The following is a 12,691-nucleotide window of genomic DNA, read 5'->3' as shown; positions in this document are numbered from 1 at the left end:
AATCTCCAGTCATGCTCCAGAGACAGCGGAAGCTGGTCTAACTGAACACTGACAGTATAGCACAATGAAGTCTGGGATATGAACCACAAACAGCCTCATTATTCCTTAGGCCAAAGTTCAACGCCTCTGTACTAAACACACGGTAATAACAGAAAAATTAAACCCCAGTCTGTCTTAGTTCAGAATCAAATAATCCTTTTTAGAGCACCATTCAGAAAAAAAAGTCCCAATCAAACAACACTACAACAAACATCAAACTTATGCTTTTTCAGTTTAGATGGAAAAGCCAAAACAGAGTTCTACATATAAATTTAATTCTGTAACTAGAAAGCATAAAGTTCATCTACCTGTTTGAATTAAAAAGATCTGAAATCGTATATACAAATACTCAGGCTATTTATTAAAATTCAACACCAATGTTTATTAGGGCTGTCATGGGATTAAAAAAATTAATAGCGATTAATCATGCGATTAAAAAAATAATTGTGTGATTAATCACACTGTTAAACAACAATAGAATACCATTTATTTTTAAAAAATTGGATGTTTACTACATTTCAAATATATTTCAATTACAACACAGAATACAAAGTGTACAGTGCTCACTTTATATTTATATTTATTTTTGATAACAAATATTTGTTCTGTAAAAAACAAAAACATATTATTGTTCAAGTCACCTCATACAATACTGTAGTGCAATCTCTTTATCATGAAAGTTGAACTTAAAAATGTAGAATTATGTAAAAAAAAAAACCTGCATTCAAAAATAAAACAATGTAAAATTTTTGAGCCTACAAGTCCACTCAGTCCTACTTCTTGGTTAGCCAATCATTCAGACAAACAAAGTTGGTTACAATTTGCAGGAGATAATGCTGCCTGCTTCTTGTTCACAGTCTCACCTGAAAGTGAGAATAAGTGTTTGCATGGCACTGTTGTAGCTGATATTGCAAGATATTTACATGCCAGATGTGCTAAAGATACATATTTCCATTCATGCTTCAACCACCATTCCAGAGGTCATGATTTCATGCTGATGATGGGTTCTGCTTGATAACGATCGAAAGCAGTGCGGATATGTTCATTTTCATCATCTGAGTCAGATGCCACCAACAGAAGGTTGATTTTCCTTTTTGGTGGTTTGTGTTCTGTAGTTTCCACATCAGTGTTGCTCTTTTAAGACTTTAAAAGCATGCTCCACACCTCGTCCCTCTCAGATTTTGGACAGTGCTTCTGATTCTTAAACCTTGGGTCGAGTGCTGTAGCTATTTTTAGAAATCTCACATCAGTACCTTCTTTGCGTTTTGTCAAATCTGCTGTGAAAGTGTTCTTAAAATGAACATGTGCTGGGTCATCATCTGAGACTGTTATAACATGAAATATATGCAGACTTCAGGTAAAACAGAGCTGGAGACATACAGTTCTCCCCCCAAGGAGTACAGTCACAAATTTAATTGACACATTATTTTTTTAACAAGCATCATCAGCATGGAAGCATTTCCTCTGGAATGGTGGCCGAAGCATGGAAGGGCATACGAATGTTTAGCATATCTGGCATGTAAATACCTTGCAACACCGGCTATAAAAGTGCCATGCGAATGCCTGTTCTCACTTTCAGGTGACATTGTAAATAAGAAGCAGTCAGCAGTATCTCCCATCAATGTAAACAAACTTGTCTGTCTTAGCGATTGGCAGAATAAGATGTAGGACTGAGTGGATTTGTACGCTCTAAAGTTTGACAATGTTTCGTTTTTGAGTGAGCTTGAGATTGAGTTTAGTTTTAGCTTGTTTTCCAAAATATCTGCTCTGTAGACCAGCACCTTCTTATTTTTCTGTAAGGGCACTGGGAGCATCATGTGCTTGCATTGTGGTATGAATTTCTATATCTTTTATGTCTCCTAAAATTGCTTCACTCCTTCTGTCGACCATGGAGTGAGTTTTCTGGAAAGTATCACAATGGATGAAGAAGTTCTAGGCTGCTGGTAATAGTCGTTTTGAATGCTGTCGTAGGAGCCAAATGCTATAGGAGAAAGTCTCATCTTTACCACTAGGGTCCTCATCTTGGATAGTTGTTTCCAGCATGTTTAATTTATGTTGGCTATTTTTACTGGGGCATCTTGTACAAACTGTCTTGTTTTTGTGTTCCTGTTTATTTATTTGGTGCAACAATTCAAAACTGTCCTATGGAGCATTTGCTGGTGGGTTGCTGGGAGTTTTTGGGTCATATAATAATGTTTTGGAGGTATCCAGATTATGTATAACAGACATTGGAAACAAGGAGGAGCATCCAGTCTAGCTGCCTCTACTAAGAGCCACAACTATGTAGGAGGAGAAGAGGAAATAGGAGCCAACCATGGGAACTAGAACCACAAGCTGGACTGGAATTTTAGCCACCAGCTGGAGGGGAATGTCCATGATTATGAGAGTAGGGGAAGGAGAGGATCAGGTGGCAAGGCACCATGTAAAAGAGAGAGGAGGAAGAGGCAAAAGAAAGCATCAGCAGGGAAGATGAATTAAAGAGCTAAAGTCAATGTCCTGATTACATTGTTTCAGTAAGGACAAAACATATTGTAGTAGAGAGATCTAAAAACAAATAAAGGCTTTCCTATCTTCCATGTAAGCAACTGTTGTAGTTGCCACAGGACAGTTTTGGGAAGGGAGGCAACTGTAGGTAAAGACCACAGGACTGTTATCTGGTCCACCAGAATCTATTAATATAATGTTGACCACATGGTGAAAAAGTCTGAGAACCCCTGAAGTAATATTTCAGCAACCAGAGGATACCCCATTCCTGTATTCTCTTAATTTATATGCAAAGCCCTCTTGTAGGTCTCTTATTTGGGGGTGGACTAGAGTCATAACCAGAAGAAAACAAACTCTGTCTAGTTATCACTGTCTTCAAAGACTTATTGTCATAAGTTTAATAAAACAACCTATGTTCTGTTTCAGAGTAGCAGCTGTGTTAGTCTGTATCCGCAAAACGAAAAGGAGGACTTGTGGCACCTTAGAGACTAACAAATTTATTTGAGCCTAAGCTTTCGTGAGCTACAGCTCACTTCATCGGATGCATTCAGTGGAAAATACAGTGGGGAGATTTATGTACACAGAGAACATGAAAAAATGGGTGTTACCATACACACTGTAACGAGTGTGATCAGGTAAGGTGAGCTGTTACCCGCAGGAGAGTGGGGGGAAAAGCCTTTTGTAGTGATAATCAAGGTGGGCCATTTCCAGCAGTTGACAAGAATGTCTGAGGAACAGCGGGCGGGGGCGGGAGAGAGGAATAAACATGGGGAAATAGTTTTGCTTTGTATAATAACCCATCCACTCCCAGTCTTTATTCAAGCCTAAGTTAATTGTATCCAGTTTGCAAAATTAATTCCAATTCAGCAGTCTCTCGTTGGAGTCTGTTTTTGAAGTTTTTTTTGTTGAAGAATTGCCACTTTTAGGTCTGTAATCGAGTGACCAAAGAGATTGAAGTGTTCTCTGACTGGTTTTTGAATGTTATAATTCTTGACGTCTGATTTGTGTCCATTCATTCTTTTATGTAGAGACTGTCCAGTTTGGCCAATGTACATAGCAGAGGAGCATTGCTGGCACATGATAATTTATATTACATTGGTAGATGTGCGGGTGAATGAGCCCTGATAGGGTGGCTGATGTGATTAGGCCCTATGATGGTGTCCCCTGAATAGATATGTGGACACAGTTGGCACGGGCTTTGTTGCAAGGAGAGGTTCCTGGGTTAGTGGTTCTGTTATGTGGTGTGTGGTTGCTGGTGAGTATTTGCTTCAGGTTGGGGGGCTGTCTGTAAGCAAGGACTGGCCTGTCTCCCAAGATCTGTGAGAGTGATGGGTCGTCCTTCGGGATAGGTTGTAGATCCTTGATGATGCGTTGGAGTGGTTTTAGTTGAGGGCTGAAGGTGATGGTTAGTGGCGTTCTGTTGTTTTCTTGGTTGGGCCTGTCCTGTAGTAGGTAATTTCTGGGTGCTCTTCTGGCTCTGTCAATCTGTTTCTTCACTTCAGCAGGTGGATATTGTAGTTGTAAGAACGCTTGATAGAGATCTTGTAGGTGTTTGTCTCTGTCTGAGGGGTTGGAGCAAATGCGGTTGTATCGTAGAGCTTGGCTGTAGACAATGGATCGTGTGGTGTGGTCCGGATGAAAGCTGAAGGCATGTAGGTAGGAATAGCGGTCAGTAGGTTTCCAGCATAGGGTGCTGTTTATGTGACCATGGCTTATTAGTACCGTAGTGTCCAGGAAGTGGATCTCTTGTGTGGACTGGTCCAGGCTGAGCTTGATGGTGGGATGGAAATTGATGTTCCGTTAGTAATATAATTTCTGACAAAACAATTGTTAATGTGGTTAACTAGTTAACCTCTTGGGAGATACACGGAGCAAAGGAAAGTGTGTCTCTTAGATTCTGGTATGCTGGTCCTTTGGCCCCAAACAGTATATTTGTAGTCATCATTGTCAGTTGGCTGTATTAATTTAAATGCATGTTTTTTGTTTTTTTTATAACGTGATCAAAACCTCAATCCTGTGAGATACTGAATGACCTCCTCAACTCACATTGAGTTAAATGGGAGCAGAGAGCTCTCAGCACCTTGCAGGATAGAATCTCCTAACTGAGGAAATGTTAACTTTTTGGAAGCTGCGGACAAATCCTTCTAAGCATATACTTTCAATCTGGAAAATACAAACATTCTAATAGATTAATAAAATATGTAAAGTGAAACTTGGTTTGGAATAATTCATCTAATAAATATCACATCAGTAACATTTGCTGCTAAAATGTATAGGGACTGATTTGCTTTCATCCTGGTTTATACCATTGTAACTCTGACTTCAGTGAAGTTCCTCCTGATTTACACTGGTGTAAGTGAGAGTTCTTCTAAAATTCAAAGTGAGTTGCAAATGTGTTTCACCACAATCCATGGATTTGGGGGATGTGTGTGTATAATGACTTAAATGGCAGGAGGAGGAAGGATGTTCAGCATGTAACTGATATAACCTCCCAAATCCTCTTGCCCACTCCCCCCCCCCTTTTTTTTTTTTTTTTTGGTTTAAATGGTTGTAGGTTCCAGGCATCTAGATTGGCAGGCTTCCGCTCCATGTGCGCTAGGCTGGTGGTTTTGCAACCAGCACAAAACTGCTGCAAACCACAGCCTTCCTATTCGGGGACATTGGGCCAGGTAGGAAGGTTTCCCCCCCACTATTGCATTTTTTTGGTGAGGATTTTTTTATGGGAGTAGGAGCCCTTTCTGCTTTTATTGGGTACAACTACGAGTACCAAATATTTGCAAAACTATGCAGTAAAGAGTGTGTATGCATGTGAGGAAACCATTTGCCTGACCTCCTATAGCTTTGTTGCAATCTGCACTGAGATTCTGGGTGGGTGGGGGTGATGCCATCAGCATAATGCAGGGTTAGGCTTCATGTATAGTAGGAGCCTAGATGCTTGGGTAAAGATGCTAGCACTCACTGTTAATCTATTAAGGATATTTGAGAATTTTTTTTGGAGCTTAGATGGCCTAATAACCTTGGATGAAGTATAGCCTTACATTTATCATGAATAAAAGGTCAGAAGCAATATGCAAACAAAAATGTCTTCCTTGTATTTTTTAACATGCATGTAGAATTGTTAGGAATTGTTCTATGCTTAAAAAGAAAAAAAATAACTGTAATTAAAGGGACATTATCAAGGTTAGGCTAAAATCTTGATTTAAAAAAATCTGGGCCCAATCCTATGAGGTGTTGAGTATTTACAGTCCACTGAATTTAAAGATACACCTCACAGTATTTGTACTTCTATGTACTTTGCAATTATTCTCTAAAATGCATGTTGTAATGCGGTTCTTTGACTTAAAAGAAAATCGGCATGTTCATTGACAACCCATATATATCTCACCTCCCCAAACATGTGGAGAAATGATAGGGTCTTGTTGATACTTCCCCATTGTTAAATTCAAATTTAGTTGAATTTTTTTTTCTGTTTCAGAATAGATTTGTATCTAAAAATGCTTACAATGTAGTAGAAATTAAAATTCCAGAGACATGATAGAGCAAAACTTTATTTCAACTATCTCCAGAAATAACACAGAAATACATTACACACCCACTGCAACTGAATGGCAGAAATAAGACGCTAGCTACAGGCAGCTGAAACTGCTGAAGCTGCTAGGGGGCTCTGTAGAATTAAATAGCAGTCTTTAATGCACACTCTGTGGCTCTCTTATTCACAGATCTCTATGGCTCTTCTGACCTCTAGGGGTTCTCTTCCTGTTGAAGTGCTTCTTTTCCTGTAGCAGGTATTTGCAGCAGGCTGGCTCTTTGTTACCCTCTGCTCTCCTCATTCTCTAGGTGTTTGAAGGTATGAATCAATTGGTCTCTGTTATTCTGCAAAAGGAGCCCTAAGAATGGCCCACTGATTAATTTTAACTATTTGTGTTGTACAGGTTTCAAATCTAGGAGGGGCAATGTGATTGGCTGAATGCCTAACAACCCTCCAGTGATGTCATGCACCAAGGGTCAGGGAGCACTTCCTGACCTCGTTATACCTGGGTTCAGGAATATTAATTACATTTTGAAAGACTTTTTTTAAAAAAAATTCAGGCTTCTGTAAAAGTTTTCTGTTTTCCAAAGCGATATGGCTGTGGTATGTGCGCACAAGGGAAACTGCATAGGAGGTAGGAGACTGTGGAATCTGTGATTTTAAAAAATATATATTACAGTTGACCTAGCATCCCTGCTCATAATCAGTCCTAAAACCTATGTGGTGAAAACCTGTGAAGGGAAAAAATATTTCAAGCTTCCAAGGGGTTGTTACAAAGGAACAAGAGAGGGAACTAAATGGTTTATTTTTAAAAAATGTTATACTTACCTGTTTTTCATAAAAAATGAAATTGCCAGCCTCAAGGCAGCCTTACTCTTTGTATTACACAAAAATAATTATTAATTAAATGTTTGGTTTATGGATGTTGTTGCCATTTTGAATGACATTGTAATTATGAACAAGTTTTTAATTATTTCAAATTAAAGTGTATAATACTAAACTACAGTTAATGCCCTTCTGCCACCTATGCCAGGCAAAAAAAAGGGGTTAGTGGTGAGCTTTCTAGTGTCTAATAATTCTGATGTGCCTTGCAACTTGAGTATAAAATACATTTTACACAGCAGTGTGGTTGTTTAGATGCTTAGGCTTAAAAGGAAGAATTAAACTAAAGCACAACATATCGGATTTACTTAGATTAATTTGACAATTCTGCTAAATATTTTGGTGCCCAGCTTATCAAAAGCCTTATTTTCTTTAAACAAGCTAACACCTAAGCAGGCTTCTTGTGTGCACAGCTGAAGAGCACTTTGGATATGCAGAATACAAGATAATGTAATCTTCAAACTTGAGAAAATACTTAAAATCCATATTATTCTAAAACATCTCCATTATGAAAAATAGCAACACATAACTTTTGCTAGTTTTAGAATTTAGCTGTCATAAGCATACCTATCGCACTAAGTGCACTTTATAGAAATGATGTGATATGAATACATAGCAAAATAAAATATCCTCACTTAGAAAAAAAGCTCTTTGGCTAGCAAAGTGGTGCAGTAATCCTACATTTTGCCTTAATTTATTAAGATCACTTTTGGGAATACACTTGGAATGTCAGGCACAGACTATTGGAGCTTGGTGTGCTCCATCTTCTTACAGGTCCTTCTAGCTATAACAAATGTGCATCATAAAGAAGTGTGGGTGATAGATACAGTACATGGAGCTCTGCCCTGCAATATGTGGGATACTTCATGTGATATGCAGAATGCCCCCAATTCCCACCGACTTGAATAGGGGTTGAAGGTGTTCAGCAAGATCAGACCTATAAGCAGTAGGATCTGGTTTCCAAAATAATACTTGCTACTTATTTAGCAACTTGCATGTTTAAATAGCTTTACAGATATTAAGTGATCCTTACAACATCTTTGTGAAGTACTGGCATCCTCATGCTAGTTTGGGAAACTGAGGTGCAATGTTCAAATTAACTTTCTCAGGGTAATGCAGTGGATCAGCAGTTGAGCCATGATGAGAATTCCTGGACTCCAGTTCCGTACTTGGATCACTAAAACACATTGCCAGCGATGTAAGGAGACCAAACTTAGGGGAAAGTGAAGGCAGTGTTCAGAAGAATTTAAAGTGGTATGGACTAACAATTTTCTCACGTTGACTGGAGCTGTAGCTCTTACAGTAGAGTTACCATGAAGTAGTGTAGTCGGAGAGAGGATCAGATCATTGCCTTAAATGCAACACAGCATGTTTTCCAGTATGTATACCATTTAAAGGGAAAAGACTACATGCGGAACAACCCAATAAGGCCTGTGGTAACTAGCATGAGGGTATTATGATCCACTGGAAAGGAGTGTGTCAATTGTGCTGTTGTCTATTAAAACCTATGTGCAATCAAGTCAGGACTACAAAGTGATGTTGTAATGTGAGTAGCAAGAACACTCATTTATCTTATTTTATTGCTAATTTTTGCAGCCAGCTTCCTTAAACTCTGCTTTGGGACAGTGCAGGTCAAGCAGTTTTTTATGGGGAAAAACTTTCCTCCCTCCTCCTCTTGTTTGTTAATTGCAGTTATTGTGAGTCTACTTGTAATATCACACCAGAACATCTGTATTAGCATAATATGGTAACTTATAAAAACCCTGCTATTTTAGTGTCCCTGTATTACTCAGTGCAACAACACTTTGGTTTTGGATATTGACTTTTTCTGTTTCCTATAAGATGACTATGTTCTCATCCCCGTTTAGAGTAGTTGTGTACTGCTTCTTGTAATCAGTAGGATACTGTACTGTGAGCAAATTGCTCTGTACACTTATGCACTATTTTGTATATGAAAATAACTTCAAACTCTGAAGCCAGCTCTTTGTTCTAGTTATGCAACTATAGGGACTATGTTGTTTTTCTCCTAAAATTTTCTAGAAAGAAATTGTGCACCACTCATCAGAGCTACACTAGTGATAGAGTAGCAGCTGTGTTAGTCTGTATTCGCAAAAAAGAAAAGGAGTACTTGTGGCACCTTAGAGACTAACAAATTTATTTGAGCATAAGCTTTCGTGAGCTACAGCTACAGCTCACGAAAGCTTATGCTCAAATAAATTTGTTAGTCTCTAAGGTGCCACAAGTACTCCTTTTCTTTTTTACTAGTGGTAGAGCAGACACTTGAGGGGTGAGCCTCCTAAGATTGCACTATGACGAGCAAAAACATCTGCCTTTTTTGAAAAAGCAATGGCCAATCTGCAGACTTATGTTTTTAGGTCTTGATGATGTGTGGTGCTCAGAACTCTCAACCTTCGAAGACTTCTGTGGGAGTTCATGTCACATGGTTCTGCCCTTAGAAAATTAGGCAGTCTAGCCTCAACTTTGGAAGGTCAGAGGAGTTTTGGGGGATGGCTGAAAAGGGCAAAAGGAGAATGCAAGTGCTGTACTTGCTAGGTACTTACTCAGTGCAGCAAAGATGAAGGAAGTTGTCTTTGTCTCCGGAAGAGGTACCTACCTCTTCCTATGTGTATATAATCTGAGCATTTCAGCCCCTACCTCCAAATGGCTGTTGGGGTCTGTTCGTTCAGTGCAACAGTATGATGGTAAAGAAGAGCAGAAGCTTAGATAGACTTAAGGGAGATTGGATAGGTCAAGAACCAGGGCTGCTCCCCAACAAGTTGGGGCTACGCCATTATTAGGGTTTCCTTGGAAGTTCAGTGAAAATTTCTGTTCAATATGCAGGAGTGTTTTTTGTTTAAACTAAACAATATTGGAATGCATAAGGAATGGGATTGAAAAATATGTTTAATATCATTGTATAAGTCAAATATATAGCCACACTTGGAATACTTTGTTCATTCTTGGCACCTTCTAAAAGGCTAGAGCAGAATAGATGGCATTCAGAATTAGATGACATTTGTTTGGAGCATGGAAAGACTTCCAGTGAGGAAATATTGGGGACTTCTTAGAGAGAGACAAGGAAGAGATAGCATGATAGAAGTATACAAAGTAAAGAAGGTATAGAGAAGGCCAGTTGGGCATTCTTATTTACCCTTTCTCGTACTACAAGAATGGTGGGGGCACCCAAAGAAATTGAAAGCAACAAATTCAAAACTGCTAAAAGGTAATTATTTGTTACAACAAAATGTATAAACATGGAACTTACTTCCATGAGATAACATGGAGACATAGAGTATAATAGGATTAAAAAATGGATTAGAAATATATATGAGTAGTGAGAATATCCAGTTAGAGAGGAAAAAAAGGATATAAACCCTCACTCTTCAGTATATAATTAAACCACTGATTGATAGGGGAAAGTTTTCCCCCAGTCGCAATAGGCTGGTCATTGAGTGCCCATTTTGAGGATTTTTGCCCCTTCCTGGGAGGGTTTTGGTGCTGGCCACTGTCAAAAACTGGATACTGGACTAGGTAGACCGATCAGGTATTATAGTTCCTATGTTCTGAAGCTTTATAGGTTGGCCTTATTGGCAATAGGCAGAGAAGTTTCTCCAACACATCTAGACTTGGTACCTCTGTTCTCAGTTCTTGCTTCTGCATTTACCTAAGTAGTTACACTCCAATATGTCTTTCCCACGTCAATTACTCCTTGTTCCCGCTGTGGTTGAAGGCTCCTCTAAGTCTATTAAGAGTCCCAAGAAGAGAACCTATCAGAAGGATATTTAATTCTAAGGTGGATTGTGTGATATACTGTATATAAAACTAGGCCTTCAATGGTTGCCAGCAGGGTAAAACAAAGTAGAAATAAAAACACACTAGTGATCTATTCATGTTTTCATGTATTCCTTGAATCCTGTAAAAAGAATAAATCCTAAAGATCTACTAACGCCCAAGGAAAACGTATACATCACCTCTCATTCTGACAGCTCCATAGAGGAAAGAGACAAATCAAAACAGGTTTTCCTTCAAGAATAATCTGATGGTTGAAAATGTGGTAAAACACTTTAAGAGCCATTCCAAGCTGGCTAAATTTCAAATATTTTTCTACCTGTTCAGAAAGGAACTTGGTATTGTATGTTGGTGCCTAATGTCCCATAATGCTAGGTGCTATACAAACACTTATGTGTTACAATCTAAGTTGAAAGAAAAAGGAGTACTTGAGGCACCTTAGAGACTAACAAATTTATTTGAGCATAGCGCTTTCGTGAGCTACAGCTCACTTCATCGGATGCATCCGATGAAGTGAGCTGTAGCTCACGAAAGCTTATGCTCAAATAAATTGTTAGTCTCTAAGGTGCCACAAGTACTCCTTTTTCTTTTTGCAAATACAGACTAAGACGGCTGCTACTGTGAAATCTAAGTTGAACCTCTCATTTCCCTGAATGAAGCAGTTAGTTTATTGAGGGGCAAACCTACAGGTGACAATTCCAGGATCTCTCAGTTTCTATAAAGTGAAAAAGGATTGTACAGTACTTTGTCAAAGTGCTCAAGTTAGAGAGGTCCTCTACAGGATAAATCTCTCTTTTAACAGTGATTTCTTTCCAAAAGACTTCAGGGATGGAAAAATTGATGTGTTCTTGAGGTATAACTTTCCAGCTTCAGCATCCTCTATGTAGACTCCATTATCGTCTGATTCCTTGTCAAATTGATCATGGCAAGGTTTTGAATTCCATAAAGGACACATCCTGCAAATCTGCCATAAAGCAAATATCTCTCTGGCCCTTTCTTCATCTCTAACATTTTATGGTTCTGAATCCCCTCCATGGAGCAGAAGTAATTAGGGTTCTAACACTCCAGCCTCTGGGAACTACAGGACTTCAACACTTCGCCAGCACATATGGGACCTGGAGAGGAGGAAGAATAGCTAGATTCTGAACACGTGTAAGATGACTACCAAAGGCTATGGTGGATCCTAAAAATTAATTCTCAGAGCTATTCAAGAATCACTTAAGATTTTAATGCAACTCAAGAAGGAGAATGAGTTGGTCTAATGTTTCATCTCCATCGGAAACTTAAAATGCCTCACTAGCAAGTTCTCTCTAGTATGTTCTTTGTCCTCATGAAGAAGAGTGAAAACATTGCTACTGGATCTGGATGTAGAATTGAACCTCTTACAGGAGACTTCCAGTATGGATACATACCTGCACACCCTGGGGAAATGGCAGCAAGTGCCTACTGAGAATCTGCTACCAGGGACACTTCCAGTACTGCATCCTTCTCTCTTGGGTTCTCCACATCTCGGTACCAGCGCTAGGAAGAGTTCTGGATTTATAGATTCTGATTTTATTCTCACAGTGATTTTACACTAATGTAACTCCATTCACTTCAGTGGAAATACTCCTGATTTACACTAATGTAACTGAGAAGAGAATTGGGCCCATAGACCAGCCTGAGATTTGCATCTCACCAGACATTGCCAAATTAATGCATCTGATGAAGTGAGCTGTAGCTCACGAAAGCTTATGCTCAAATAAATTAGTTAGTCTCTAAGGTGCCACAAGTTCTCCTTTTCTTTTTGCAGCAGTAAGAAAGCTCAAACCTTCCAGGAGCTACACATTACATAAGGGGATGTCTGTTTGTCTAATCTTAGCTTGTGCTCCAGATGAGGAGGGCAAAGATTATTCTAGCCTCGATGGGAAGTTTAACTTCTTTACCTCTTACCTTAAGAAAGCAGATATGACTTAAAAAGGAAGCTTT

At 39.0% G+C, this 12,691-nt stretch overlaps 1 protein-coding gene across 7 annotated transcripts in view; it reads left to right on the top strand.

Moving 5' to 3' along the window:
• The window catches only part of LOC119845311 (zinc finger MYM-type protein 4), a 57,473-nt gene that overhangs the window by 6,097 nt on the left and 38,685 nt on the right, over window positions 1-12,691 (top strand). For 2 of the 7 annotated variants that reach the window (XM_043505913.1, XM_043505911.1), the window contains exon 2: window positions 6,243-6,370. The exons of 4 other annotated variants lie outside the window; for them this stretch is intronic. The gene's annotated coding sequence lies outside the window, so the exon portion shown is untranslated. Of the gene's footprint in view, window positions 1-6,242; window positions 6,371-10,651; window positions 10,728-12,691 lie in introns of those variants that run through there. One more of the 7 variants, XM_043505914.1, reaches the window with a different exon arrangement.

Source organism: Dermochelys coriacea, chromosome 19 (genome assembly GCF_009764565.3).
Source record: "Dermochelys coriacea isolate rDerCor1 chromosome 19, rDerCor1.pri.v4, whole genome shotgun sequence".
Classification (NCBI taxonomy): Eukaryota; Metazoa; Chordata; order Testudines; family Dermochelyidae; genus Dermochelys; species Dermochelys coriacea.
The sequence above is the reverse complement of the archived record's forward strand: the minus strand, read 5'-3'. Positions and strand labels throughout refer to the sequence as shown.